Source organism: Colias eurytheme, chromosome 6, assembly GCF_061535395.1.
Source record: "Colias eurytheme isolate Ceu_HAF_F1 chromosome 6, ilColEury1 Martin Lab GWU primary, whole genome shotgun sequence".
Classification (NCBI taxonomy): Eukaryota; Metazoa; Arthropoda; class Insecta; order Lepidoptera; family Pieridae; genus Colias; species Colias eurytheme.
In genome coordinates, this window is record NC_142985.1 from 6,238,310 (window position 1) to 6,265,392 (window position 27,083).

The 27,083-nt window shown below is 31.4% G+C and overlaps 1 protein-coding gene and 1 long non-coding RNA gene across 3 annotated transcripts in view; both read left to right on the plus strand.

Moving 5' to 3' along the window:
• Positions 1-15,498: 15,498 nt before the first annotated feature.
• Positions 15,499-16,036, plus strand: LOC149907698 (uncharacterized). Its single transcript, XR_016456843.1, has 2 exons — positions 15,499-15,767; positions 15,876-16,036. It is a non-coding gene; the product is annotated as an uncharacterized LOC149907698 (long non-coding RNA).
• A 2,769-nt stretch (positions 16,037-18,805) lies between these two features.
• LOC149907699 (lachesin-like) overlaps positions 18,806-27,083 on the plus strand; it is a 54,514-nt gene continuing 46,236 nt past the window's right edge. For both annotated transcript variants that reach the window (XM_090102741.1, XM_090102742.1), the window contains exon 1: positions 18,806-19,086. The gene's annotated coding sequence lies outside the window, so the exon portion shown is untranslated. The remainder of the gene's footprint in view (positions 19,087-27,083) is intronic.

The following is a 27,083-nucleotide window of genomic DNA, read 5'->3' on the forward strand; positions in this document are numbered from 1 at the left end:
AATTATTCGTAATACAATTACATGGAGAAATACAATTAAAAAAATATATTATTTTGGTTGTTTCACAGGGTAGCGTTTCGGTCAATTAAAACACGTCTGAATTCGTGACCATAAATTTTCCGTTTGTGAGTTTTTTACACAACTTTTCAACGAGGCATCCAGTTTTCTGTTTATTTATGAGCATTGGCTAGCAGCATACGGTTAACTTTGTCAGTATTCATATTTTGTTGTTTTTGCAACTGTATATTCTAAGATAAAGTTAATTTAACATTAAAATCTAAGTCTATATTATGACTGTACACAAGATTTTTTATTTTGTATTTGTATCTGTAATGTCACAACTGCGAGAATGCTTGTCACCTAACCCATCCATCATTGCGTTAAAACTAAGGGAATAGGCGAAAATGTCGGAGAGAAAACAATGCCACAAGACACCGGAGATGTAACGAGAAAATAATCAATCTCCCAAGTCCACTTGGAAGCAATCAACGGTCTGTTATTGCGTCCGTCCAATCCGATAAAAGAGCCGATATATCAAAGACGTCCGCGGTTCAATTACTAGCCAATGCGCTATCTCTTGGACACAGAGATCTAAATGAAAGTGGCTGTTGCAGACCCGAGCGTGATTCTCGCTGCATTTATTCTATAAATTTGAAATTTACAAAAACATATTGAGACTAGATACAAAAATAGCAATATCAGCCAATTTTCCTGTTCATCACGTTCAATCACGGATCGTGCTAAAAGGCCTTGAGTAATTAATAATTCGCCTTCAAATATATCGCTATATACGACCCGAAGAGTGCAAGCTTGTCTAATTTTGTAGGTGTCGTATGTCGAATATATTAACGCAATTACCTGTTAAAAGCCCCATCTAGTGCCCCGGGCGTCACACTCAAAGCATTGCCATCTATATTGGATTTCTGTGTGTATATTTTGTACTAAAATTTCATAGTCGTGGCAGACAAATTTTACAATAAAAATACAATTCAGAACAAGCAATTTTGAAACACCACTTATAGTGTATTCTTGATTAACTCCCACTAACGTTTTATCAAGATTTTATTAAAATTAAACAGTAGAAAGTTCACTCGCACATATTTTATCAAGATTTCATTAAAAATCCGGGCAGATTCTCTATTATAATTTAGTCATCTACTAGATTAAACCTTTTAATAAAGTTCCCGGCTTCAGAAACATTTAGTGTATAACGGCCAATTAGAACAGCTTGTACCTAATTTTCGCACACGTTACGAGAAATTAGGCAATTTGTTATATACCATTTTTGTATCGATATAATATTATATGTTCTATTATTCTATAGAGTATAGACAGTATAGCTATTCTTTTATTTTGTTATTTATTCTTATCTACGTTGTTACCTACGTTCGTATATTTTAACTATTATCCTGTTATTATGATATCAATATGATGGAATTTTAATTGTATGATTTCAAGTTAAAATGTATTCGAGCACTTCGATTTGATTTACTAACTTTGTTATATCTTATGTAGAGTTAATTTTACATAGTGCTCAAATTTAAACTTAAAAAAACTCTAATTACTGTTTTTATAAGCAATATCTTAATTCTATGAATATTACCAGAAAAAAACAACAATCTACGCTTGCAATCAATTAGTTTTAAATAAACAAATGGAATTAAGTTGAAATATCGACAATATGCGTGAACTTATTCAATTACTGTAGCACGATGTTCGGTACAGTTCAATTATTCAAAATTGATTAAGTTTCCAACAATATTATTCTAGTTTGTGTCACAAAACAATCTAGTTTAACTGTATACAACTGTTCAAGGCAAGTGCAGCTCATTGAGATAGAACTAATGCGAGGAATAGAGATCCTACTCCCCCTCTAACAAGCCACATGCGTATTTGCCCAAAATTGACAGCTGTTGTCTCCATATATTATATTTCAGCTTCCCAATCATGTACAGAACTACAAAATAGATAAGGCACTGTGCGGGTTTTCCTACTAAAATTTAGTGTATTACACGAAAATGACAGATATAAGAACCATGTAGAGCAAAATGTATATAAGCGTGAAAAATAATCCATATACCGCTTTTGGAAATTGGCTGTCACAAAGGTCTTTGGGAAAAACACGAATTTTCTGAACCAAACGAAAATATGCCAATTTTTATGTATTGTTCCATGTTGCCAACTAAGGGTGGGCTATACAACAACCAATCTTCGTTAAACTATGCGAGTAATGGAATAGAGTGCACTTGTTGCTTACAAAATTGTGCAATAAAATTCTCCTGCGCATACTCAGCCAAATTGTATGTTTACATAAGAGGCAGTGTAAAAAAAGCCTTTTTATTAAATATTTTCTATCGCTTTGTTTACAATTGTTTTGTTCCCATTACCTATAATCAAATTTAGGAATTGCGGACTACGTTAATATAATACGAATCAAAATATAATTATCCTGTAATTGCTTCCGTTGTTTTAGCTGTTCTGAACTAAAATAATGCTCAGTAATGTGTATTCGATGTCAAATAATATTTTCATTTCGCTTAAACAACATGGTTTTACAAACGTTCCGAATCAATAATTAGATTGTCAAGTGCGATGACTGTTGGAATTACAATTTACGCATATTACGTTTGATGTAGGTACAAATATAAATTGATGTTAGACTAAATCCACCAAGCTTAATATTTTACGCAAGAGTAGGCAACAGAGTGGACGCGTCACCTGATGGTAAGAGCTCAACGTCACCCAAATGCACCCACAATGCCAGAGACAATACGGGTATCTTACTGATCTTTAAAGTAAGTATTCTCTTCTAAAATTGTAACCATTTGGAAACACCGCACCAGGAGGTCACTTAAATTGATTGATTTTCAGCGCATCTGTACAATTTTTTTTTATTTTTACTATGATTAAATAATATAAGAAGTTATTAAAGTCGACTCATATTGATTAGTAAAATACACAAGGTAAACTATGCACGATATTATTTTAATTATACATAAACAACGGTATCATGATGTTGGTTAAACCCGCTTAAGTATAGTTAAAATCCTTTTACCTTTAGTTCTACTAAATGGTGTCGACGTCTTGTTTACAATAGCAACAGCGAGTGAATATTAGTAAATTTTATAGTATCACAGTGAAAACAAAATTAGCATCTGAAAGCTAACTGAATGATATTGGGGTTATGAAAACGTGCCAAAAAGCCAAAGAGAGCATCCATCGCTACAACTCCCTCCTGTGTGTGGCCAGAGAAGAACTTGGAGCTTCAAGAATATTTCAATTTGCATATAGAGTATGTTTGACAGTTTTAAGAATATTGTTTTGAATTTGAAAATGTTAACCTAACTTCAAAATATTATGTATTTAATAATATTAACTTCAATTCAACAAATACAGCAGTGAATTTCACAACTTGGCTAATAAAAAAGAGTGTATAATTCATAAGAGATTTTCAAGAGCGAGAATATAGTTTGTGGGCTTTTTCTTGTCACAATATGATAACCAACTCAATAGTGAGTATCGAAAACCTCTTGAGTCTTCTATCATAATCTTTTTGAAGCTCATAATATCATGTGTGCATACCATAAGTTACTTCCATAGAATAAGTCATGTAAAAGAAGAAAGCACACCTTTTTGCGCTACGCACCTATTTTCCTAATTATATTTTATTACCAATTAAAAATTATCCAAATACGTCCTCCATATATTATGAAACACCCTATTTAGTTCCCTAAGCCGTCTCTGTGTCTGACAATATTTTATGCAGCTGTGAAAATCACAACCACAATTCCAACTTTAACAATTTACACGGGCGGCACCCGTCCCCTTGCACATATGCCGCCGTAACTACGATTAGTTTACTGACGATACTCAACTCAAACTCTTGGGGGGTAAGGATCAACTGCTCAGAAACTCTCTGATGCAAATGAAAGGAATTGTTGTGTGCGCGAAATAAATTCTCATATATTTTTAGCTCTAATCAGAAATTTGTAAACTTTATAGTACTATGCGTAAAAACATGTAGGTAGTACACGTGTATTTAGATTGGAAGGTATGAGCAAATCACTACATAGTATAAATCAAAGTCGCTTTCTCTATCCCTGTGTCCCTATGTATGCTTAAATCTTTAAAACTACGCAACGGATTTTGATGCGGTTTTTTTAATAGATAGAGTGATTCAAAGGGAAGGTTTTAGTATATAATTTATTATGTTTTAGACAAAGCGGGCGAAGGCGGAAAGCTAGTTATATAATAAATTTTCTATGAAAACGTGGAACATAATCATTTTGATATTTCGTTAGCAATAATATTGAGATGTAACGTTTTATCTAAGGGAAAAGGAAACAATCGGATGTCTCAAGAAAAAACATCGCTCCTTATCATGAATAAACTGTCTTCAAATAAATAATTTAGTAGCGTTAGCTCAGCGGCTAAAAGCCTCGACTATATTCTGAAGATCACGTTTTTAATACAAGAATGGTATCTTACTGTGAATAATATTAATACCATGCATATTATAAAAACAGACATTTTCCGATAAAAAAATATATCTATTAACCCAATACAAATGAAATTGAAATAATATTAAGTTGGCATTGATGATAGATACAACTTAAGCAAATAAAATTATGTAGATAGATTTACATAAATGCAAGTACTTCAATTTCATAACACACATAAAACAAACAGATTTCAAATCAATCATATCCCACAAGAAACACGTGAGCCTGCCATAATCGAATATGAAAACAATCACCGAAGCGTTAGATATTTAAATTGGTGTGAATTTTTTACCGTCCATTCAGATGAACAAGGGATTTATTCTTCATTATCGTGTTAATCCAACGGTGTGACACTCCCGCCCACATTAGCATTCGAGGCAACAAATCCAATCTGCCAAATACGCAACAGTAACAAGATGCGACAACTTTACGGCACTTGTCACGTATATACGAAACTCGACTGTATGAATTGCAAACATTTTAAACCATCTGAAAACACCTTATTGCCAAAACAATAAGCGCTAGTATGGTGAGGCGAATCTGCGCCAACACTGCCTTCATCTCCTGTATTCTATGCACACGGCTAGATGTGAGCATTTTAGATGCAGATGCTGTACTTTCAATTTATCGATGGTAAATTAATATAATGTATAGAATAGTTTTATTGGTTTATACACAAACATTTTATGTGATTTTTGTTGTTATTTAGAAGCAGAAAGAAACATAAGTACCTACTCAATCGATTATCATGTAGTTTTGAAAACTGCTTTACCGACGATCTATTATCTAATATCTTATATCTAATCTAATATATCTAATATCTAATATATATTATAAAGGCGAAAGTTTGTAAGGATGTATGGATGTATGGATGTTTGTTACTCTTTCACGTAATAACTACTGAACCGATTACAATGAAATTTAGCACACATATAGAGGGTAACTTGGATTAACACATAGGATAGGTTTTATCCCGGAAATCCCACGGGAACGGGAACTATGCGGGTTTTCCTTTGAAACGCGGGCGAAGCCGCGGGCGGAAATCTAGTAAAATAATATAGGCATTGTCGAAAAAAGTTAATTAAGTACATTTTTTTAATATATATTATAAAGGCGAAAGTTTGTAAGGATGTATGGATGTATGGATGTATGGATGTTTGTTACTCTTTCACGTAATAACTACTGAACCGATTACAATGAAATTTAGCACACATATAGAGGGTAACTTGGATTAACACATAGGATAGGTTTTATCCCGGAAATCCCACGGGAACGGGAACTATGCGGGTTTTCCTTTGAAACGCGGGCGAAGCCGCGGGCGGAAATCTAGTAAAATAATATAGGCATTGTCGAAAAAAGTTAATTAAGTACATTTTTTTAAGATTATTTATCTATATAATATTATCATTATTTATTATTTATCAAGTTCCTGTTAATCGTTAAATCCTGAAACTATTTCGAAGAAATAACAATGAACCATATTAATTCATTACATATTATCTCGATGTATTAATTCTGTTACTAACTTCTTATTTCAAAAGCTCATTTGAACTAAAAATAAACCAGGAAAAAGTAAAGAATGTTGCTGGGTAATATACCCAGTAAAAACTAAATAATGATTTCAGTTATGAAATACATATAAATTGAGGATTAATGCATAAAACTAGACTAGTTAATCATAAATACAATCTAACTATTAAAAGTATTATATGATATGGAAACCTAGGAGATTTACAATAATTCTAATAAGGTAACAAAACAGTAGTACAAAAATTTTGTAATTACTTTTATATTTACTAATATTGAATCATAAAAAAATATATATATACACAAGCAATACCCAGTTAGTCACTTAATTTTAAATCAATGCCACCCTTTCAATCTAATGAAAAACTAGCTGAAACATCGTGTTTTGAAATTCTGATATAACATGGCATCTCTTTTACAGCGCCATCTACAGTTGTTTTCAGATGTTCCAAAGCACTTTGTGGCGACATCTATAGTAAGGGACTGAAATCAGCACAAATTGTTGGGACAAAAATATTTACTGAAAGCTTCTGAACTAAACTGTTTTGCACACCAAGCGACATCTTGTCTTCTTTAAAGAAACTAACGTAATGCACCGTGATGTGCTCTATGGAATTACTTTGTGAATAGAAAAGGCTTGTTTCAGAGATGGTAGATGGTACTTGATTTAATATTTTCATTTGTTTCAATTAAAATAATTAGCAGACTATAAAATAAATATTTTAATGTCATACTTGAGCTTTTGAGCTTCTTGAGAATAAATTTTTACCACGATCAGTGAGTGACATTGAATGAACGATTGAAGAAAAAATTCTATAGTGAACACTAAATATAGTACAAAAAATTAAAATCGTTAAGTAGAAACCGAAAAAAGGTTCTCAGTGAATACAGATAGCTGACTGCATATTATTCTTTAATTATTTGCTTCAATGCCAACATCGTAAGATAAAAAAAATTGATGACTTTGTTATTTTTCATACAAGGTACTATTTAAAACCAAAATCTCCAAAGAAGTCTTCACTAATACGAATTGGTTCAAACTGTTCTCATCTTGATCATAAACTAATAATAGCTGAAAATTAATAACACCGTATAGTTTATCAAGCGAAGCGGTTTTGTGGCATGACTAAAGATCTCATAATCTATAGTTATCTGGAAGTTTGAATTTTGGTTTCAACGTCACCGCGTAGCTAGCACGAAATCTATCCAAAGTCAAGTCGATAAGGAAAGATAAAATGCGGCTATTGCATTTACTTTTATTGAAGCTACAGATAGTCAAATAGAATGTATTCATAATTTTGGGCTGAAAAAACTATTGTAATGTTTTCATTTTTAGAAGGAACAAGAAGAAGAGGCTTTTTCGCATATTTACCATAATAATAACTAGACAAAGAAATAAAAGAAATAAAGACAAGAATCCTAACACTTACTCATACATTCTTATTTTAACTGGTGAAAAGATCATATTTTAAAGCAATTACGACAAACATTTTAAATAAACATAATACTTAATACAATTTATCCTAATCTTCATAACAAATTGACAACAGCAATGTAACCAATGATCAATAACCCAGACGCAAATTATCGATCTCGAGGATCCTTTCAAATAAATTGCAAGAAGAAGTAGATACGTGTTAAAATTCACAATGCATTCGATAAATGAACCGAGTTCCTGTCGGAATACGACACAAGATCGAATCGAATAGAAAAAATGCTTAATCAACTTCCATACAATTTATCCTATGTATAAATCAATCAATTTCATAAAATAATTATAGAGTAAAATGTAAAATTGTGCGTGTTACTGTGTTAATTGTTAGTTATGTATGGAGTTAGCCTTTGGAACAACTGGATCAATTTTATAATTCTTCGTTGGTAATTATTTTACTACATAAATATCATAATTTTTAAATTACAGTCGTATTACAATCAACATCATGTTGTACAAACTGAGTCGCTACAATCAAATTAAAAACGCACTATCTTCTTGAATCCTTCATACAAATTCACAAGCAACATCAAATAAATGGAAAAGTAAAATTTGATATTTCTTTATAAGTAGGTATTAATATTATGAGACTAATTATTTTTAACCATAGAAAAGTTTCTGAAAAACGTTACCTACAAACACTATACAATATGTATAGAGGCTCTTTTCCATGACCGCCTATTTCATTCATCTTTTGTTGATTAAAGTTAAAAATTATACCAAAAAAAGTATCTACAGAACTCAGACCTCATTTAGTTTGTTTTTCGTGTTCCACTTGGATTTTTATAAACACAGCATCATTATTCCGCCGCTGTGAACACAAATTTTAAATTTCATACAGAAAAGTTGTTCAGCGTAATCGTTTGAAACGGGGTGAGGAGGTATAATTTATTCTATTTCCCTTGCCAGCGAATTCCGTGAAGTCTAGGGCACCCGAGATATCCGAATACTTTCATTTCATTAAAGGGATACATAACTGAAAAATAAATCAGTGACCTTGTCGTTATTTAACATAATAGAATATTTATTTACTGTTGATCATTCAATAACCAGATAAAAGATTTGAATGAAATTACCGCATACACAATGAATAATATCAAATATAGTATTCTGTATTCCTAAATTCCCAATAAAAGCCAGCTCGTTTCAAAGAATGTTACCCAACCAATCGTAATCCGATTCGCACTTATAAATCACATAATATTATAACCTTCAAAAAATCTGGCCAAAAAGATACGTGAACCGTGTTAGCGTTCAATAAAATACGCTTTATTAAACAAACCATTATAGCTTGAGCAGATCGTACACTGTATAAAACAAAGTCGCTTTCTTTGTCCCTATGTCCCTTTGTATGCTTAAATCTTTAAAACTACGCAACGGATTTTGATGCGGATTTTTTTAATAGATAGATTGATTCAAGAGGAAGGTTTTAGTATATAATTTATGAGGTTTTAGAGAAAGCGGGCGAAGCCGCGGGCGGTTAGCTAGTATATCCATAAAATGCTCTCTGAGGACGTTACACATGTCTACTGTAACTTATGTTCGCATAGTGTTAATTTCACAATGTTCGTGTATTAGGTAACTTCTTTTGAACAGTCTTTTAATGTCAAAAATTTATTTGTAGCTTTTATTTCTTGTATTTTATATAATTTTAGGGTTCTAAAAATAATAATTTAGTCATGCAATTATTATAAGCCACGTTAGGTAGTAAATAATTCATTGTTCCTGATTCAAAATCAAGTAAGTAAACCTACTGAAATATTAGGTCACATAATTTAGAAATTAATTGAACGTGCATTTATGTATCGCAACTCTTTCATGCACGTGTTATTATTGTTAATATAATGTTCATACATTTACAGTGCTTGATTATTTATTAATAAGAATTGGAAATAAAAGTGAACCAGAGAACAGAATATTATAACGATTATATGACTAAAAGCTTTGATTTTGGAAATAATAGAATATGCTGAAAATTTTAAAACCCATATCCAAGCAAAATTCCCATCTGGAATGTTCGTCGATAGGAGACACGCCGAGTACAATATTATTAGCATATTCATTTCCTATTCCAATTCCACTGTCACTACATATTCTAAAATTGCAGTGTGTCAAATAATCCTTGAATATACTAAACCATTTTAAGAAATATGGTTAAATATTAAATACTGAGATCCCCTTCAGGCTATCTATCGAGATAGTTTACAATGTTTTTAATATAAAAAGCTTTATAGTGGCCGAACCAAAATGGTTCTTAATGCTTTTGCATAGAATTTAAAATCGTGTGGTGAGCGAAGTAAGAATGTATGTTCTAAACAGTAAAACGGTTGCGTGTTCCATGGCGTAGTAACCGTAGAACTGAATAAGTAAATGCCCCGAATAAATCAAGTTAATTGCACTGAAGCACCTCCTCGTATGAACCATCAACCAGCAGCCCTTGAGTTTTTGATAGGCAATGTACTGTATATTCTTCCGCTACTAAATATTACAGTTCACTCTTTGCTCCTTTTATTCACATATTAATTTAAAATAGAGATTGTGTATTGAACAATGAAGTAAGATATTTTGTATTAAAATAATAATCTTTCATACAAAATCCAGTTAGTATGGACTGATTTTTTACCAATAATTACAATTAAAAAGAGAACAGAAAACTTACTTTGTTGGTTAGTTAAGTACAGCTGAGTCTACCAAATTGTAAAGTTTACACCTGCTTAGCGAATATAGTTTAAGCTTATTAAGCTCTTCTGGAAATTAAGGCTAAGACAGATTACAATGTTGAATCCATACTAATATAAAATATTATAAATGCGAAAGTAACTCTGTCTGTCTGTCTGTTAATCAATCACGCCTTAACTACTGAACCAAATTGCATGAAATTTGGTATAGAGATATTTTGATGCCCTATGTCCTTTACATAGGCTACTTTTTAGCCCGGGACATAGGATAGGTTTTATTCCGGAAATCCCACGGGAACGGGAACTATGCGGATTTTTCCTTGACTGCGCGGGCGATGCCGCGGGTGGAAAGCTATAGTTACTTATAAAATTGATACCTATAACTACCAAATATTCAATTCTTTGTGTTCCAGTTCAGATTTATATTCTATATTTTTATTAAGAAAACAACAAATTAGAGAACATTAAAATTGTTTGTACAATTTTTAAGTAAAATGAGTGATGATTATAGTTGAAAATAGTTTCTAGATTCTACCTTATATAGATATACTAGCGGTCCGCCCCGGCTTCGCCCGTGGAACCTACATGTTTAAACTATCCTATCTCTCAAGTTAGATCGAACTGCACATGGTGTGCGAATTTTATTATAATCGGTTAAGTGGTTTAGGAGTCCATTGAGGACAAACATTGTGACACGAGATTTATATATATTAATAAGATAACTGGTACCTAATTACTAACATGCTTTGAAAATTCTACATTAATAAATCATTAATCAAAACACATTAAACACTAAACTCATTTTACACACTCGTTGACACTTCTAAAATAGGAATCAAATTAAAGCTAATGAAAACCCTGTTAAAACTTTAAATTAGTAAAGAGGTTGAGTGAACAAAAAGCAGAAACAATATCCGATCTAACATCTAATTTGGACGTACCAAAGCAAGCCCGAAATTTCTAAACTTGTTAAGTTGAAAACTAATAATGTAACTAATAATATAGGAAGTTGGAAACAAAAACTGTTTGGCTCTTCTTGAATTTCCCAATTTGTTCAGCAGATAATATACGTAACAAGAGTAAAATTAACAAGGAAAATAAACAATAACTTGTTATAAATGAAAAAAGAGCAGCTGTGATATGATACGTTGCAAAAGTGAAACATTTCGAATTCCCGTGTGAATTTTATTACAATACGAAAACACGCTTGATTTAATTAAATGTGCTTTTCAATTTTTGTTTTATTCTTTTATTTAAGACAATAATACGTGTGTGGTAAAATTTTAGCGATCGAAATTAAACTACATAGCTAAGTAATTATTATGTATAATATTTATCATCATTCGTTTCAGTTTTGTTCCTATTGCAAGGACACAGCTCTTGAAGGTCATAACTCTACGCTGGCCAAGTGCGCGTTTGTGGATGTCACATGTCGACGTCGTCCAACTTTTGGTTCTTGGATATGCCGCAAGATCTGCTTGATATTTCCTGAAAAAAAAAAACAACAAATTTGAGTTAACGGAGATTCACTGGACTGAACGAACACTGTGATACATAAATTATTATATATACTGAAAAATAGAGACTGCAAGACGATCCAATTGGCAAGACAAAAGAACAAAAAAATATTTTTTTTGCAATTTCTGCGTCGTACTCCGCCAAAAATATAAACACCACAGTAAGAGAATTAGATGAATGAAATGAAAATGAAAACTGAAATATATCTAAAATTGAACAAGAGCAACCCACGCGAGATGTACGTAATTGGATTCAAATTACATTCATAATAGATTGCTTTCTTCTTGTATGGTAACTTTGTATTTCGGAGTCAACATAAAATACCTAGGTACTTTTCGGAGTCAACATAAAATACCTAGGTACTTTCAGTTGTTTTTGACCGTCCGTGTAGTAGTTTTAAATCAATAAATGTTTTCTTAAATCACGAAAATTATTTAAGAAGAAAATCAGTTGAATGAATGAATATTGAACATGATTACAATTATAAAAAGATTTTAGAATATTTCAGTATAAGTATTGTGACATTATGATAGGACATTCAACTTTGCAAAAGCTAGTTTGCTGCGCTGGAGATGTGGTGTACAAGTATCTATATCTGCATTCAAGACTTTATTCTTTCTCCAACGATAGAACTAGAAACATCCTCGGTACAGCTAGTAGAATGTTTATTGAATATGGATACGAGAACAAGAAATTTAAGACTCTTATCAATATGCCTCAAATTATATTTCTTAGTTTTAACGTATTGTGAGCACCACCACTAGTAACAAATAGATAAAATCTATACATATAATAAAATCGTAGGAAAGTCAAAACTGTACATTGAATATTTTTTTAAAAGAATACATAATCCATGATCTATAATCGATATAGAAGCCAAAAACATAGTTTTTAGAATTTTTGTCTGTTTGTCTGTTTGTCGGTTTGTCTGTTTGTCTGTTTGTCTGTATGTTTGTCCAGGCTAATCTCAGAAAGTACTGCACGGATTTACTTCAAATTTTGCATGAATATTACTAACAGGTCGGGTCAGGCTGTTATATACATATTATCATGCTATCACCTTCGGGGGAGGAGCTGTGAACCTTTATTTTTCTTACGTATTCCGTGTACTACGACAGCGTACAATATAAAGACTCATGTTTAAATGTTGTTTTTGAGTAAGCCATGCTATTGTCTACCTTTACACTATAAAAACTACATCATTTAAGTAATTTTGGCAGAGAAACAGTATAATGAATCTTAGTAGTATAAAGACAAATTTAAAACAGCGCCATCTATGAGATTTCATTAAAATTAAATCAATTTACATAATATTAACGCTCCTTGGAAATTCATAATTTAAATATTATGATGTCGGTGAGTTTGTTTTTTTTTTTAAAGTTAAATAAATAATTCATATATTCCCAGAGTAAATTTCAGGTGCGCTTATATTTCATGTGAATATACTAAATTTTTATAAGTGAGGGTAGATGTTTATTATTTGATGTTAGTTACAGTTATATAGGTAATAGACGTAGTATTTGTATTCTCTTTGGGTAATAGCAGATAACAGTGATTGTGTTCATTTTTAAAAGCCGAAGATTTTTAAAATTGTGGTTACATTTTTAAAAATCTTCGGCTTTTTTTAATTTTCGCCTTCTTGCGTTCCCACAAAAGGTAAGTTGTAGCTTTTATATTTATTGTTTATTATAATTATATAGTTAGACTCATGTTTTTAATTAGTTAAAGTTATGACAAAATAAGAAAATGATGAAATTTTATTTTTATCATGTATAACTTTTACAAGACTATATTATACGCCCAAAGAAGGTCACTTTAGTTCTTGATAAAACTTTATTTGTTAGTAGCTTTTTATTAAAATAAGGTACACTTATCTTTTGATTTTTTTTTATTTACAGATTCAATGTTCATAAAAATTGACGATTTGCGTGAGGATGTAGTGGCAATTATAGTAACCTTGCGCGTGGTCAATCAATATTCAATACATATTATAATAAAATTCTAGAAAAGTGATGTCTGTACAATGAAAATATGTAAAAAAAATAGCAGGGACCTTATTATTAAATCGATCTCAAACCCAAAACTGTAGTTATAATTTTTTTTGTCTGTTTGTCTGTATGTTTGTGCACGCTAATCTCAGAAACGGCTTATCCGATTGAAAGTGTTTATTTCATGTTAATCGGTTTGTAAATAAAAAAGTTATGACCATTTAAGTATTCACGGCGAACATTTGCAAAGGCATTCTATTGTACACTATACAGTGTACGATAAAACGTAAGTTATCTGTTATACGCTACAGTAATTATTCCTTATAAATGTCCAGGTGATCATATCGAAAGTCCCCAAGGGTGGGGGGGTAAGCTGAGGTAGTAGGGGGGGAAGGGGTCAAATTAGAATTATGCTTACTTCTAGGTAAATTTTATACATAAAATGTCCTTTAAATTATGTCGTATTATATTTTTAACCCCTTTTAACCATTTTTAACCATCAAAAAGATGGGTGATAAGTGTTTGACCGCTATGTTTGTCTGTTTGTGCCACCGTAGCTCGCTAACAGGTAATACGAATTAGATGCGTGTTAGGCAGCATATTTTCCGACGCTGGTTCTTAGATAAAGTGTATCAAAATCGGTTCATCCATTTATTATACCTAGGTATATAGAGGTAAAAGTAGGAATGTGGGAAAAAATATAAGTTATATTTTTATCCAATTCGGTTTATCCATTTATTAGATTACAGCGGTGAAAGTGGGAATGAACAATAATCGAATGTGGTCAAATAATATACTCAAGCGGCATATCAAAATATAAAAGAGCAACGTGTTTTATCGAAATCGGTTCATCCGTTTATTACATTTAGGGGTGACAGTGGTTAGATAAATAAACCAAATGGAGCACCAAACGACAGGATATGACGTGTACATATAGGTATAATTAGATAATATGGTTTACATCAAAATCGGTTCTGCCATTTACTAGGTGTGGAAAGAGAAGGGTTGAAAGTCTGTGAAAGAAGAGGGGGATATGGGAGCGAGAGGATAGCCACACCCTGGAAATTTTGAACTCTACTCAAAGCCACATAGGCCTGGCTCTTGGCAATTTTTTTTCCTAAAGATACCACTTCTTTTGCCACTGTGATCCATTACAATTTGTGCACGGTTACGGCCCAACTTAAAAGATGTCAAGGAGCAACAAACTTATAGATATCCATATGATGTAGGAATGTAATATGGAGGTAGAGATAGGTCTCGCTCACTTGAAAATATCACATGAAAATAAGAAACCGAAGTTAAAAATTTAAAAATTAAAAAGAAAAACCCAACTCAACGAAGGAAAAGGAATAAATAATAATTTTACAAACTTCCCGACGATCTTTAAAATTAAGTACCATTATAAAAAAAATATAATTGTATATGATATGATAATGATGGTATGGCAGCCCCGATGACTTTGTTTTTTTATTTTTATAAATATTTAAAATGGTATTTATTTTTAAAGATCTTCGGGAAGTTTGTAAAATTAGTGAAACTTTTATTACATCGTCTCAAACTTTTTGGTCTGTGTAGCGCATGTCGCGTGACAGTCGGCTGCCGAGTAGGTATAAAGCAGTGTTCGGAGTCATTATCGTACAAATACGATAATTTTGTGCCTAAGTTTCACTTTTACCGTGGTTTCATAAAACCACACAACATTTTTTCCTTTTTCTATGCACTTTTCTTCGTTGCGTTGAGTTTATTTTTATTTAATTTTTATTGCACGGTCTAAACGGTTTAGTTACTATAGGTCTACCAGAATCTGATGGCATATTTATATTTAAGAAATAAAAGATTTTTATGTGGCAACTTATTTGACAACTATCAAATTGGATGTCAAATTATTTGTCTTTTTTGCAGTTGATGAATAATTTTTAGGATTTTGTCTAAAAAATCTTCGAAAATGTCGAAAAAGCCGCTGCGATCACAAGCAAGAGGTGTTGTTTATAATGTGTATAGAAAAACATTCGATGAAGAAGGGTCAAACACATCACAATTTTCAATTTTGAAGATTTTATTGGTAAATTGGACTTACCCGTTTTGATACTATAAATTAAAAAATATTATATGTAGGTAACTATAATATTGTTTGTTGATTAGAATATAATTTTATGAAAACTTATTACAGGAGTTTCCAATACGGCTATTCGTCAAGTCCAAGCTGTCCAAGTCAATTTTATAATGTGTGTCTGTTAATACTTACGAAAATAAACATAATGTTATTTTATTTTTATTTTATTTTATAAAAAATTATAAGCAGTTTTGATCTACATTATCATTATATCGATATTTTCACATGTATGTGTAAATAATAATATGTATTACCTGTATAAAAGTAATTTGTATAATTGTATATTATACATGTAAGTATGTACCTACATAATATTAAGTGGATATCTCATTATTAAGTACAGTATTGTCCACTTATGTAATGTGACTAATGATATTGAGGACAAAATAAAAAATAAGCAGTATCAAGATCGTTCAGTCCATTTTCCCTAGGGTTGCACACTCAAAATTTTGATTTCCCTAATTGCCATCAGATTCTGGTTTACCTATACGGCGTGAGACAGGAAAGATCTGAGCGCTGAGACAAACGTCAAAACGCAAAGGAATAGAATCCGCTATCGATACTAATTATTGTCTTAAGCGTATGATGTTTTGATAAGGATTTGTTCATCTTACCAACGACGACGACGACCACGAACAAAATTTTCATCCAGTCGTAATTTAACAAAATTGTGCAAAACACAATTAAAAATAAATTATTAAAATTTCCTGTCGTTCTGGTGATTGGAATTTTTATTTTTGAGATCAACGAATGAAAAAATAGATTTTTCGTAGAAACGGTTATATATATTGTCAAAAACATCCATACAAGGAAGGAATTTATTTTTATTTTTTAGCTCAGTTTAGTAATAAATTTTACTAACAGTTCGTTTAATTATTTATGGTAGTACGTGTTTATTCAATAAAAGTTAAGTAGTAACTACCTACTATGCAGTCACTATTCCACGCGGACGAAGTCGCGGGCACAGCTAGTAAATTGTATAATGACATCGAAATGTACATGTTGTTCAATTGCGGCAATAATGACATTTCTATCAGATTCTTGAAAATAAATATTGCTGTTGGTTCGGTTTTAAAATGAACAATAATCACGAACGGGAGTTTGTTGCCGCTTAATTTGGTGGTTTCCATGCCGGTGGGTAATTAAACGATTGTTTGCCATTTTGCTATAATTAATGTCGGTGAGTTTGATTTGCGCTAATTATCTTTCATGTATTTAAATATTAATTCTGTCCTACTGCTTGGTCAGTACGTTAATTTGATTTTTAGAATTTGCTGTTAGCTAATTACGTAATACGCTCGTGCAATTCGATCAAATAATATAATTGCATAAATATGATTCGAATATATTACGCTCATTTGTTATTATTTCTAAATGTTAATCATGTCAGTTCATTAAAATTCCAACATTGTGTATTCGTATTATAGGATATAAATCGTTGTGAATTGCTGTCTTTTACCTTCAGACACATTTTGAAGAGATCTTTAGTTTTAAAACAAATCCAATTACTGATAAAATCGACGTTTATAATGCAATGGATTGGTATTTATTACAGTGGCAATTTATTTCTTCGAACGTTGCTAAAATTGACGAAGCGCTAGAGCCTTAGTTTCGAATCCCGCAAGAGTTGACTTAATAATAAGAACGAGCCGCGAAAATCGCTTCGAGTGAAACGAGACCCTTGGGAGGAGTCGCGCGATCGGCCTCCTTTTGCTTTCTTTAACTCCGAGCGGTCTAGCGTAGCCAACTTATCCGGATTACAATAGACTTACGCTCTTATGGCTAAACGAAAAACTTCACCCGTTAAAGTGTTTCCGTATTTTTTGTAGAGTTTAAAACGTTAGCTTAAAGAGCGAGCTAGTTTAAAACAATGCAGAGCCAACGTGCTATTTTTGTTTGATGCGGGATTAACTTTCATTTCCGCGCTCGTAAAAGTAAGCTAAGTATCTATAATGTACGACGAGTTTGCGAATTCCACACTTTATTAATTTTGTGGATACACGTTACATTATACTTACTTAGCTTACTCTATTGACGTGTCAACACTATCCTTAAATTTATGTATGCTAGCTTTCCTCGAGATCTTGTTACGTGTGACAATAACCAAGTAAGTACACGCTTAATAATCATTAAAATGTTTTAGTAAAAGCAAATTCACGTGTAAAATAAGACACAAACTGTATACCCTATTTTGTAAATGATAAGGTTTTAAGTTCAATAAGTGAAATCTGTAAATTTGAGACTGGGAAATAGACGTCTAGAGGGCGTAACGGTGTTTCGCTGGCTTATGGCACTGTATTAATTTTGAACCGTAGTAACTTTAGTGGTGACAGAGCTAAGATACCAAAACATTATTCACTTTGTAACGCAAATGAAACTAGCGTTTAATTTACTGTTATAATTTAGTAAATTCCTTTAGAACCGCTGTAGTGGAATATTCCGTAGTCACTGTGGCCACAAGTTGCAGGTTGTTGGATAAGATTTATAGATGCTTTATTATGTGTATTATGCATAAATAATTTAGGAACAGACCATTGTTGAATACAATGTTTAATTGTGTCTATTAGTTTTCAAAATATCAGTGAAAAGTTTAAATTGTTCAGTGTTTACCGAATCAATTGTATTATAAAGTTCCCAGCGCCCAATTTAATTCAACCATAGAACAAGATATGAGCAACAGCACGTGAAATTGCTAAAAGGGGAACAGGAAAATCACACGGTGTAGTTTCGCGGGTCGACTCGCTTCACGAACTACATTACACTTTACATAAAAACATTGTGTTGAACGACAACGGGGCATCAACTTTCCCAGCGAAGACATAAGCGAAATTGAATTACACATATTGAAAAAGAAATGTGTAGCTCCTTGGTAGGCGTGGTTTTGCCCGCGACTCCTCCTACAAAGTGTTTCGCGCATGGATCGCGTCCACATCGCTTCGCTCGAGCGGCACTCAGACGCGCTCGCGGCAAACATTCCCAGTGCGGAACTGAACGCGCGCCGGGCCTGTGTCGCTAGCGCAGAGAACTTCACAACTTCAACGAGTACACTTTTCGTTTGTTTTGTGGACCGAGCTACAGATTAATTTCCAGTGTTTTACTTGGACAAAGTTTATTGAAACTTTACCGCGGTTCTGTTTGTGAAATCGTCTAACGCTAATACTTAATCTGAAAGGTTTTATGTGAAAAACTCGTTATGTGTTCGGTGAAAAGGACGTAACGTGGCTGTAAATTTTACGTATACATGAATAGTCAGATGATTTTTGAAAAGGTGAGACTTTAATAACATGTTTTAATTAAACATAATTGCGTAATTATTAAGTTTATGTGAAGATATTTCCATAAATAAATAGAGACTCGTAGCTCGTAGCTCGTGCTCGTAGCAGGTTACTACGAAGTTCCATTACTACTACAACTAAAAATTGTTGATGGAACATAGAAATAGTTTAATAATTTTGGATCGTATGTAATAAGCATTATAAAAAAGTATTAAATATTTTAAAGTAGAATTAACAAAATAAAAAACTGTTTTGTGTCATAATAGGCGAAAAGTGTTTCAAAAGGAATGTTCTTATTGGTGTAATAAGCGTGCTTTGAAAGGGCACGATAAAAACACATTCGCGAAGAGACAAATCAATTTAACTAAGTTTATTTCTAGACTGATAAAAGAAAAGTTTTTGAATGAATTTCTATTCTAGTAAATTAACTGCATTCTCAACTTGCAAGTTTCGTTTATTTGACTATAGATGCTTTCTCTGACTTTGCTTGAGTTGAACAGTATCGACTGTGATGTCAGTATTTTAAAAGTGGCTTTTGTGGCCGAATAATTATTACAGTGAGACACTTTATAACGTGTTTGTGGGAAATTTGAAATTGGTATAATAAATATTAAGTAGGTACTTAATATTTATTATACCTGATAATATTTTATGACATATCTAGCACATATAAAATGTTTGTATTAACATTTTTTTTAGAAGAGCAATAATATTTTTACTTGTTTTAATGCAGCACAAAATACTATTTGGATTTATAGAGTACTTAATTAATTTATAACCAACTTACAAACTTTATACAAAAAAAGAATCTTCTGAAACTGAACTGAAGAAAACATTTTAAATTGAAATAGAACCGTACGATCAATAGATGTCGCTACATACTATTGGTTATAGATTAAATCCAAAACAAAGCTTTTAAATTAATTATTTTAAAACCTTTTCAATATAATTTATTAAAATATGTATATCGATAAACATACAATTCTTATGAGAGGTTTATTTCTCATCCTGAAAACCATTATCCTAATCCGTTGTTATCCTCAATCCAGTTGAATGAAGTCAAATAGGGGTCAATGGTAGTATTAACTATTAATTCAATATTATGAGAAAACATTGCATTTTGCATTCAACACAAATAGAAACTCCTTTCTATTTTTATTCTTTGTTAATGAACTACGTAGCTTTTAAATGAATTAAAATAATCATGAATGTCTTTTGCATTTGTTTTAAATTTAGTTCTACCGATGAAAATATTATTTGAAAATAATGAAGAGCTACAAACGATTATACATAGACTTTATTTAAGCATATTTAAACATTTTTTTCTTCCCTGTTTTGTGACTTATGAACTGTAGTTTTAAAATGTTTGTTATATTTTTCGTGAACTTAGATGTTCTGATTTATTTTTGAAATACTCTCCTAAAACATATAAACCGCAAATCATAAAATAAACTGAAAGTCAGTCAATTTATATCATATAATATTATGAAAGAGTCACTTGTAACATCTTATAACTATGATATAAGAAAATAAAGAGACTTGTTATAAAATAGTTTATTCTTAACACTTGTTATAATTATTATTAATATGTACATTATAATATTATACAATAATCTATATTAGTGGCTACTATTAATTAATAAGATTATAATTTATATTATATCAAATGACGATAAATCACTAATATTCATACATTCATTACCAGTTTATTAACACTAGACTATAAGAGGAATTAGACTATCAGTCTTGATCAAATATAGGAGCTTAATAATATAATTTAATAGAAATTGAATAAATAGTTCGGGAGAAAATGTTACAGTTTGAAAGCCAGAGATTGACGTCAGAATAGCGTAACTTGCTAAATGTGTACAAAACTTTAATACACTATCAATTAGACATTTTAGCAGAACAATGCTGCTAGCGGTTTAATTAACACTAAGCGTAATTATATTAATTGTCAATATGTGAATATTCTTCGAAAGAACATAATTATAGTAAAGTATACAAATCAATAAAAATAGCGTAGAACGGACGTTGGAGTGGACACTCCATGTCATTCATATCTACCCCACCTATATTTATGCCAACATAATAAGAGATTCTGTTTATTAACTCTAATATTTCTTCTTCTTCTTCTCTTTCTTTAATGGCAATTCCCGATCCCAGTGAGGACGGATTCTGCCAATGTCAAGTTATGGAACTCTAATATTTTGTTGTAAACTAAACGAATTACCATCCAGATTTGGGTCCGGTATAGTTACAGTGTCCTACGATATTTTTCTAAATATATTCAACATACGCCTTATTGCACAGTGCATTACAGTTCTAATAAAATAATTTTCATATAACTTCCCTTAACCGAGAGCGTTTTTAAAATTCTACAAGCGATGTACAATAGGTACACAATAGTTTCTACGAATTCACAGGTCAACTTTCCTGTTGTACAACGATAAAGGAAATTAGTTCTATGAACACTTGAGGAAGAACCAGAATCAGAATAATTGGAAAATAAATGCTTTTTTTGACCCAATAATTATTTAACTTTCTCATGAAATATACTCACTAACACTGAAAAATAAAGATCAAAATAAAGGTCCATAAATTATAAAATTGTAAATACTAACTAATACGAACACAATTATATAAAATTAAATGAACTTACAGTGTTACGAGTACGCTCTGTTACATTTTAACCCCGTGTTGACGAGCTTGTATTTTCAGAGAGGCCTTTTTTCAAAAACAGTGACGTGAAGTAGAGGAACGGGTCACTTGATCTCTATAACTGAAAATATAACTGATGCTGTGATATTCATTTTCCCTCAGTTGGATGAAATTTATTTAATTGCGTCATTACTTTTATAAAGTTTGCTATTCTGTAGATAATACAAAACAACTGTTTTTCAAGGTTTTCTAGCTCAAATATTGTAGAGAATGCAATATACTTGGATGAAGTTATTCCTAATTTCAATGATAGAAGAATATGCAGGAGCTTGCAGGATGCTTCTTCTACCATAATATGCAGTATTATCGTATCTTCTTATAGCTATTAAGAACTAAGTCTATTAATTTTTCATAGATGTTACACTTATTACATAAAAAGCGCTATATACCTATAATAATTAATTAGAAATTATGTTGTTTTGTATAATTTGACATCACACATCACTTTGTGTATAAAAGTTACCTAATACATTAAATTATCCTAATAAAATGTTATTATAACCCGTTCTAATAAATCATCTATTTATGCATCGACCAACAAACACATCTGAAACAAATGTAAAATTGGCAGTATATCAGGCCAGATAGTTCATATGAAAACATTTATAAGTAGTAATTATCTCTACTATGTCTCTACATATTATGCACTTTTATGAGCAGTTTAATTATTATCAATGTAAAGTTTACCGATAAACGAAGAGATTACTCGGAGATCCACTCGACGATTCCATTTAATATAATCGGGAGATCTATTTACATAGTAAATGAGATTTTAATTTATATCAGAACTACAGCTCTTTTGCTTGAAATTACTTTATAATGTTTATTGTGAAATGCTATTCAAGAATTATTATGCTATTAAACTGATATGAGATATATCTTAATGTTTAGTATGTATTCTAAAAATATGAATAAACTACTTGTACCGTATAAAATTGTAATAGGTACCTACCTATATAAATACAAATTCAGATAATAAATTTTAATAAATTAAATGATTAATGAAACAGCTTATTACAAAAGTGTTTTATTAATCAATAGTGAAGCATTTATTTCCTGTTATAAAATGTATCTAGTCATTTGGTCAGTGGGACTCGTGGATCAAAATATACAACGCGTTTTGAGGTAGAAATGCAGCTTTGGAAACTACATTCAATTTGCGCAAGGCATGTACAAACATATTATGAACAGACAGAAATACAGATAAACATTGCAAATCAGCTACGAACCAGGTGATGCATTGAAATTAATCTTGTTTATCTTCAAATATGAAACATTTCTTCCAATAAACCCAGTTATCTGTGCTGCTTTATTTTAATAGTTACATCAAAATGAATATAATAGCTACCTAATATTATTAATGTGGGATTCAAGCAAGTCAGCAATTGGGCTAGCTCGCGCCGTGGCCCGGGGAAGGTAACACACCCCCAAAAGAAGATCGGCGTGAAATATCTAATAAGTGATACCATTGTACGTTTGCCGTATCCTCTTCCACATTCTTCTAGTCAATTTAATGCCTTTGCTCATCCCTTAAATATGGGCAACGCATTTGCTAAGGTCCTACTTCTGGAAATGTTCATGGTCCGTGGTGATCGCAATTATCATCGGGCGAATATCGATTGCCCATTCTTGCATACAATTTTTTTCAATTTTTTTGCATTCAATTTTTTTCAATCTATTTTGTCAAAAAACACCTAGGTCGATACCTTGTAGTTGTTCCAGAAAATGTTATTATATTGAAACTATTGCAAGAAGTATACTATGAATTATTATTCGTCCTAAGTTCTGCGACTCATTTGAATAAATAGTTTTAACTATTCTTATTTTATTATCCAAATGATTCTTAACTTCAATCACTTTTAGTAGACTGATTGATGTGATTGACTCATCTCAATAGGTATTTGTAAAAATTTTAAAACAATGAAAAAAATCTTTACACAAAATACTATGGTCTCAAATAAGGTCCCTGTAGCACTCCAAATGTGTCAGCAAATATTTTACATTTAAAATATTTACGAACAACGTCAGGTGGGTATACATATTATTAGTTTCAAGCGATTTTAAGATAGGGTTCAATATACAATAGGTTTAGGATTATTAATGGTATTTTGATCTGGAATTTCTGATTAACTACCATGTCAATAGTACCACTGAAATCTATTTTAACCGATAGCGAAACGGATACGGTTTGAGTGTTTGGTCCACGTATTATGTTAAGGTAGAATTTTTTAAATTTAACCTGGAAAAGAGAATTTAATTAATAAGCTTATCGGGTAACCAGAGGGCACCCAATTATAGATGTTAATACTTTTGATAAGAAGTTTAAAAAAGGGCAAATAAAATTTGACGTGGAATCCACGTTGTTAAAAATGTAGTTGCAAATGTTTTATAGCCTTTATGATACTGGCAATTATTCATGATGTTATTATTTTTAATCGACTTCTGAAACGAGAGTTGATTCGATTTCAGCTGTATTTTTTAAAACAATTAACAGTTACTCAATTATTTAATTTGTAAATTACATTCATATAAATAAATGAAATTGATTTTAAATTTCAATGCAAATTTTATGATATGTGATATATGAAATCGGAAATAATAAACTTAACATAATATGGTGATCAGCACATTAAGAAATATTTACAGAAGAATGTATCTTCCTCCTAAAATAGAGTTAGATATGTAAATGAAAGGGTAAGAGACATGTTAGTGATGGTATAGGGAAAATATTATGCTTACTTCATAATATGTTAGCACAATAATATAGATTTGATGGTCCAAAGTACAAAAAAATTATATTAATTCAAAGTATTTTTATTTTCAATACAATAAAACATGCATGGATCGAGAGAGAGAGAGTTTTATATTAACCGTTACCCTCACAGTTTTTTAAAGCACTTTTTATAAACATTTATTTACGTTACCATTATTAAAAGTAAAATAAGAATTATCCTACAAGAGATTAAATAAATGCTACGAAGAGATTACACTAAGTGGTAAACTTAAATAGGAAAATATTATCTTCCGTGTATTTCAATTAATTTTATATCTATTATGCCACGTAAAAGTAATCATAACAGAAATATATCTTATAAACGTACAATAAACTGAGTGTCATAATATAAAAATGCGCTGCAAAAGAGTCAATACATTTTCTAAGTTGTTCATTAAGTTAAAAGCTTCTTGAGAGCCTAACAAGAAGCTTCGTCAGTTTTATAAAAAATGAGGACCAACATAATTCAATATTCCATTCATTTTCTGTATGAGTGTCTGTGTATACGGAAATTTTTAAGCTTTTGGTAAAAAATACCGCCCTTCGAGGTTATTACGCATTCCTTCATTTAAATTCCCTTTCAAATTTTTATAAATAGGTTAATTAAAATTATATCATATTTTGGCTGTAATGAAATGTTACACAAGTGAAATTATTTTTTAAATCTGTTAGGCTAAATATGCGGTATACATCTATACTAATATTATAAAGCTGAAGAGTTTGTTTGTTTGTTTGTTTGTTTGAACGCGCTAATCTCGGGAACTACTGGTCCGATTTGAAAAATTCTTTCGGTGTTAGATAGCCCATTTATCGAGGAAGGTTATAGGCTATATATTATCACGCTACGACCAACAGGGTTGGAGCCACGGGGGTGAAACCGCGCGGAGCAGCTAGTATAATATATTGGGTTGGCCTAAAATAGATTCATATAATGTTGGGCCATACAAGTTACCTCTGACGTTTTATACTATAAAAATAGGCACAATAGACCCTCTTTGAGCCAGTAATACAAATCATTGCTTTTTATTTTAAATACTAAATTGATTATGGCAGACGTTTCGTATGTAACATACCCGCTCACCAGTGTACTTTAGCATTATTAAAACTTTCCCTATTTCATATTGTAAGACTTGAAAAAAAACCCACGCTTTTTTTTTCGTTTCAAATCGAGCGTGGACACGGATTAATAACCCAGCCTAACAAAACGAATAGGCCTGAGAGGCAGAACATATTAATAGTGCGTAGTCACTCTTTGACTCCTCAGACGTAGATGAAATCTGTGTGAACGAGATTGTAAATAATATAAGCGGTTTGTATTTACGTTTATATCAAATACTAGCGGTCCGCCCCGGCTTCGCCCGTGGTACATAATATTTACGTTTTCTCTACATAAGAACCATCCTCGTACTTCAAGGAATATAATAAAAAAAGAATTATCGAAATCGGTTCAGCCGTTCTCGAGTTATGCGCTTACCAACACATTTTGCGATTCATTTTTATATATAAGATTATTAACATCGATATTATATTTCAAGATTAATGCTCATATGTAATTTGGCTTCTATGATATAACGCCCACACAGATCCAGACAAACAAAGTCTAAGATGACAATTTTTTACATAACAAATTCGAGTTCCTTATCCTAAACACAATCTTCAAAATCCGAAATAAAGCGTTATCACTCTCAAAATGTACGTACAATACAGTGATTTATGTGATTTTTATTAGGTTATCCCTTATCTTAATAGTGTGTAAATTACAGCTAAGTGGATTCGCAGGTAAGTGAGGTTACGTTTCCTGAACGGTGAGTAATTTAAAGACGGTAGTCTGATATCTGCTGACGCATCCATTACCTTCCAACAAAGGGTTAGAAACAGCTCGTAAATTATAAGAATGAATACGTTGATTTACAATAAGGTGGAATATTTCCTATATGTTTTGGGAAAAAAGGGAAAATATGTTATGTTAGTTTAAGAATATTCGTATGAGATTTAATGGATCGTGAATGATCCTAAGGTAGATAAATTGTTTAAAACAATATATATTTTGAATTATTATAAATTTAAGATAATCAATTTACATTAAACCGCTAAGTATCTTTGTTATTTAATTCGTTATTTGCGTTAATAATATGCATAAAATTTCATAATACATTTCTTCAGCGACTTAGATTTAGTTGCATATATTCTACTTTCTTCATAACTTACATATTAAATCAATTTTAAAATGAAAACTCAATAAAGTTGCATTCATTAAACTAAATCCGGCAGTACAAACAATAACCTCGCTAAACCTAACACAACAAACACGACATGTTACAATCTATTCAAGCAAACACCAATGAAATACGTCTCCATTATTCATTGTCGTCAAAATGGGCCCAACGAAAATAAAATCGCAGCGTCAGTGAGTGTCCGTCGAAAATCAATAGCTAGCCAATATGTGCCTATCATTTTGACATCTAGAATTTCGCTCGGCTTAGGCTGCGTTTCCAC